The 6,132-nt window shown below is 34.8% G+C and overlaps 1 pseudogene; it reads left to right on the forward strand.

Annotated features, from left to right (window-relative positions):
* Positions 1-433: 433 nt before the first annotated feature.
* LOC124959140 (olfactory receptor 4A47-like) lies at positions 434-1,353 on the forward strand (annotated as a pseudogene).
* Positions 1,354-6,132: the final 4,779 nt, after the last annotated feature.

A 6,132-nucleotide genomic window follows, 5' to 3' on the forward strand; every position in this document is an offset into this window, starting at 1 on the left:
TACCTTGAGTGAAACTTGGGTATTACACTGTGTGAGGTTATACATAACACATCTTTTCATGGATTTCCCTTTCATTCTCTCTTATTATTTCATATCTTTAAACTCATCTAAAGAGTAACTTCATCTGAGACCTTCCCAAGTCTCAACAGCTTTAGCAATTGCAGCATTGTGAATCTATAGCATGGCATCAACAAATGTATTTCTCAAGTTTCAACACATTTCTCAAGTTTAAATGTTGGACTACATAGTTATGTATCAAATCACTTAGGGCAGGAAAACTTGTCCTATTTTACTTGGATTCAGCTATCTACTGAAAGTAGTGTGCCACCAGTACACGTTTTTAACATATAAGACAGATGAATAAGGATTTTGTTGTTGTTGTTTTACAGGTAAGGTGTTTTACTCTCTGAAATCAGTATCAATAAATGAACAGATGGAACACAGGAAAAATGAAACTTACTTTGTCCTCTTGGGCCTCACACAAAATCCAAAGGAGCAGAAAGTACTTTTTGTTATATTCTTGCTCTTCTATATTTTGACAATTCTGGGAACCTGCTCATTGTCATAACTGTAACTTTCAATAAGATCCTGGACTCTCCAATGAACTTCTTTCTTGCTAACTTATCATGTTTGGATATCATTTATTCATCAATGATTTCCCCCAAATTGATTTCAAACTTGTTCTTAGGGGAAGTTATCATATCCTTCAAATTTTGTATGTTTCAGCTCTTTGCAGAACACCTTTTGGGTGGGTCAGAAATATGTCTTCTTTTGGTGATGGCCTATGACCGCTATGTGGCCATCTGTAAGCCCTTGCATTACTTAGTTACCATGAGACCATGGGTATGTATTGTGCTGCTGGTAGTTTCATGGGTTGGAGGATTTTTACACTCAATAATTCAGTTGGGCACTATTTATGGACTCCCATTCTGTGGCCCCAATATCATTGACCACTTTATGTGTGACATGTACCCCTTATTGCAACTTGTCTGTGCTGACACCTATGTCACTGGCCTCTTAGTGATTGCCAATGGGGGACTGATGTGCTCTATTGTGTTTCTGCTCTTACTCTTGTCTTATGTGGTCATCTTTCACTCTCTGAAGAACTTGAGTCAGGAAGGGAGGCGGAAAGCTCTCTCCACCTGTGGCTCCCACATCACTGTGGTTGTCCTCTTCTTTGTTCCCTGTATTTTCATGTATGCAAGACCAGCTAAGACTTTCCCCATTGACAAGTCATTGAATGTGTTTTACACTGTCATAACCCCCATGCTGAACCCCTTCATCTACACTCTGAGAAACTCAGAGATGACAAATGCTATGAAGAAACTCTGGAAAATAAGTCATATCAGGTAATAAATCACTGAGTCTTTCACTATGAAGAGAAACATTTCACAGTGAAGCTGTCTTCTTAGGATGCATTATTTATTTCAGAATTAAAACTGATACTGATTTGCTAAGGCATTTTTGTTAAGATAATTAAATAATAAATTATTAGTTTTGACATTAACATAGTTCCCTAGTGTATTGCTTTTTCTGTAGTGTCTTATTTATTGAGGTATGTAGGAATTTTTTGTGCACATATTCTAGTAAGTCAATAAAAATGTGTAATCTCTTTAATAAAATATTTATAGTATTACAATCATGTTTATTTAATTTTTTTCATTTATTTTTAGTAACTATGTTATCATTTATCATTTTATGTTTACTTTCTTACCCATTTTTCTGTTATAGTATTAAATGCTAAATATGCTTTTTATTTTATTTTGCTAGCATTACATTCATAATTTTAGTGCAATAGTTTTATTTTTAAAATAAAGATGGAAAGCACAATAAGTATGAATATTACAGTGGAACACTTGTAAAATGGTAAATCTGAAAAAATATATATGATGAATTCCTCACCAGCATCTCCCAGTCCTGATACAGGTGAAGGCACTGTGTTTCTCAGGTTCTTAGTTAAGAAAGCTTATCATTTGTGTGACCTGGGTGGACTCAGAGGACATCATGGTAAATGATATAAGCCAGACACAGAAGAGAAATACTGCTTGATTTCATTCATATGTGAACACTAAAATCTTCACACTCACAGAAGAAGAAAGAAGAATGACGACTATCATGGCTGGAGAGTAGGAAAACTAGAGATGTTGGTCTAGGAGTAGCAAGTTTCATGTAGATGCTAACTATTTCTGGAGTTGATAGCATTGTAGCTATTGTTACTTTTGCTTTATTGTATACTGGACTCCCAAGAAGAGTGTAGTTCTGAAGCGCCCTACCACAAAAAGATTAAAGAGAACTCTAATTATGTGACATGATTATATTATAGTTGTCATTTCACAATGTACGAATATATCAAATATCATTGTCCACCCAAAACCTGTATGATTATTATTTGTCAATCAGATATCAGTAGAACTGAAAAAATTAAAGAAACTAAAGATGATACTACTATTATTGCTAAAATATGATTACTACTCTATGATTTACTATTTTTTGCAGTTCTTTTTGTCTATAAATTCTCTTTTAGTTGAGATTCACAGTTGTATTATTTGTGTTTCAACTTTATTAGGTTGTCCATTTCTCTTTGTTTTGATGTCACCGACTTTACGAATTTTATGTTCATTTGGTGGTTCCTATTTAAATTTAGTTGTTACTTCTTTATTCTTTCTTGGTTTTCCTGCTGTGTTCTTTGGTCATTGTCCTAACAATAAGCATTTCTTTCTTATCAAATTCTAACACTGCTAATGGATTTCTCTTGGTGAACTGGATTGATGGCTACATCCAGGATAATGTGAAATAATGGTGAAGACAGCTGAGATATGTCACAATGTTTTTATTAAAATTATAAAATCAAACTGGTATGCTTTTTCTAAACACTTTGTTTGCAGTTATTTAGGTGATTAAAATATTTTACCCTTATACATATTAATGTGATCAGTTATTACATAGGATTTTATTGTATTAAACTAACTTGGCATTTGTAGACTAAACTTTGGTAGGGTTACATTATGTTGTTTCCTTATATTGAAGGTTTCTTATGGTTCTTTTCAAGGTTTTTTGCATCAATTTGTATAATTAAAAAAGGTATAAACATCCACATATGTAACACTATTTTGGAAAGTTATATACCAAGATTTTGATCATATTTCAAAAATCCACCCCAATATTTTATATCCCTATCATACTTTCTGGTCAATTACAACATTTAAAGGTAGCACTGTTGACTCACTTCTCTGTGTTTTCTTGTTTTGTTTTATTTTTTTTTCCATTGGAGGGACTTCATTATTTTTAATTTTTTCACTACTGGGGATTGAGCTGCATTCAATTATTTTTTAAATGGTCTTCCTAAGTTGCTGAGGCTGGCTTTAAACTTGCAGTCCTCCTGCCTCAGTCCTCTGAGCTGCACTTCTCTGTATATTTTACTTTAAGTTTTCCTATTATTTATTTCTCTCTAGAATATAAGTTACTGATCAATTCTTGGCACCTTTAATAGAGCTAGCCATGGTAAATAATTGTTGAATGAGTGCTTTATAGAAATACTTTTTTGGGGGGCACTGGAGATTGAAGTCAGGGACACACAAACAGTGAGCCACATCCCAACTCTATTTTGTATTTTTATTTAGAGAAAGGGGTCTCACTCAGTTGCTTAGTGCCTCGCTTTCTCTGAGGCTGACTTTGAACTCACTATCCTCCTGTCTAAGCCTTCCTAGTCGCTGAGATTATAGGCATGTACCACCATACCCAGGGAAATATTTTTATCATTTAAATTCATTTATTTTCTGAGATAACTTAAGTAGCACTGGGATGATATTCTCTTTGAAAGTTTGTGAGTAGCAATCACACCCAGCATTATAAAATGCTTATCATTTTCAGAACTTATTCTACACGTGTTAGGTAGGTTTCCTCCTGTAACATTCTAATGATTAAGTCCTCCAGGAACACCATGAGGTAGGCCCTCTTACTGGAGCCATTTTACAGTTGCACAAACAAAGGCTCATGAAGGTTGAAAACGCTGTGAAAGGTTATGATCTGCAGAATATCCAGGCCCAATCCAAAAAATCTTGCCTGGGCCAAGGAATGGTAGGTTTGGTTACCTGGTAATCACCAGACCTTCAGACCTATTTGCATATGTAGAGTAAGTACCAATTGATTCTGTTATTTTTAGTGGTGTTTTAGTTCTATATTTTTCATGTATAGTTGTTTGTTTAAAAATATCTTACATGTGATGTTAATTCAAAATCATGTAAGAGTTGAAAGACATCCTGGACACTCTGCTCAGATTCCCCATGAGTTAAAAGTATTCTACATTTGCTTCTTACTGTCTTGTCTCTCTTTTTGTATCAGTACATATTACTAAATATATATATATATATGTATATACATAATTATATGTGCATATATGTCACTATACACATCAATATCATTGTTTTATTTTTAAATTCTCTTGGCCATTTATTTGTATAAACTTATTGATAGTTTTTCTTAAAGGCTGAGGTGTCAATTATAGACAGGATGACACTTTAGTCATAAAACTCTTTCCAAAACTCTGTCCAAAACTCAAGACACTTTTGATTAACCACAGTACAGTGCAAAATCAAGAAGCTGACATTGAGAAAATGTTATTACACAACCCACACAGCTCATTGCTATTTCACCAACTATTCCAGTCACATCCCCCTTATGGCAAAAGACAACACAAAGGCACACATTGCATTTTCCTGTCATATGAAAAGCAAGGATTCCTTTCATGGGAACCATTCCTGATCCTTTCTTTTCTTCTGGATTCAAGTATACTTAAGTTGTTTTTATAGAATTTGCCTCTGGAATCCACTCAAACAAGCATTTCAAGAGTGGACTTAGGCAATGGAAGACTGCATGTCCATATTACAAACTGGGTGTGTGTGTGTGTGTGTGTGTGTGTGTGTGTGTGTGTGTGCTTTAAGCTCAAACTCCTCCACATGGCTCATGATGAAACCCCCACCTTGAGCAGTATGATGCTACCTATGAAGAGACATAATGACTGTTTAGGCCTGCACAATAGAAACCTAGAGCTCCCCTAGAGCTCCCCTAGAGCTTCTCACTCTGCAAAGACTTGCAGAGTAAATCTCAGTTATTTGGGAGAAATTCCTAAGTGCTCCTGTTTAGATTTGTGGGTTGTTTCTTTAGGTTGAGGTTCAACTCATGTCTTTGGCAGGAGGTTCTGCATGGGATCCTGAATTCCTCTTATATACCACACCCATGTTCATCACTGTGATCTGAACTGTTACTTGTAATGCCACATTTATTCACTGGGCTATGATGATATCTTTTGTGCATGCCTATTCTTCAAGAAACAATTGTGAGCCAACTTTGAGTTGACTATGGAGGCACTTCCTTAAAACAACTTATAATTTGTTTTTCAGAAAATAGACAGGCACAGTGTTGCACACACATAATTCCAGGAACTGTACAATTACACAAACAGTGTAACTCTACTTTGCATACAACCAGAGAAATGGAAGTATACAACCAGAGAAATGGAAGTTGTACCCCATTTGTGAACAATGAATCAAAAAAAAAAATACTGCACATCACTGGCCACAGTAGTGTTACTCAGGAGACTGATTCAGGAGGGTCATAAGTTCAAGGTCAGGCTGGGTTATTTGGGAGACCTTGTCTCAATAAAAATTAAAATGTCTGGGGATGTAGCACAGTGGTAGACTGCTTGACTAGCATATGCAAGACTCGAGGCTTAATTCTCAGTACTGTAAAAAACAAAAATATAACAAAAAAACAAAAACCTGCACACAAATTTTTATTGTGATTTTTTTACATGATCACCCCAAATTGGGAATATCTCAATGTCTTTCAATTGATGAGTGGATAAGAAAACTGGGTTATATATATAACTGAATACAATACAAAAATAAAGAGGGAAAACCACAGATATAAGCAATGATATGGATAGAATATATCATTTTTTATGCTAAACTGAAGAAGCCAAACTCCAAAAGTTACATACAGATGATTCCATGAGATTTTATAAAAGGCAAAAAAAATATGGATAGTCAATAGATTGGTGATTGCCAGGGCCTGAGGTGGGGAGAGGGATTGATTATGACAAGGCCCTAAAGAATTGTTTTTAAATGAAATAAA

This window comes from Sciurus carolinensis, chromosome 11 (genome assembly GCF_902686445.1).
Source record: "Sciurus carolinensis chromosome 11, mSciCar1.2, whole genome shotgun sequence".
Lineage (NCBI taxonomy): Eukaryota > Metazoa > Chordata > Mammalia > Rodentia > Sciuridae > Sciurus > Sciurus carolinensis.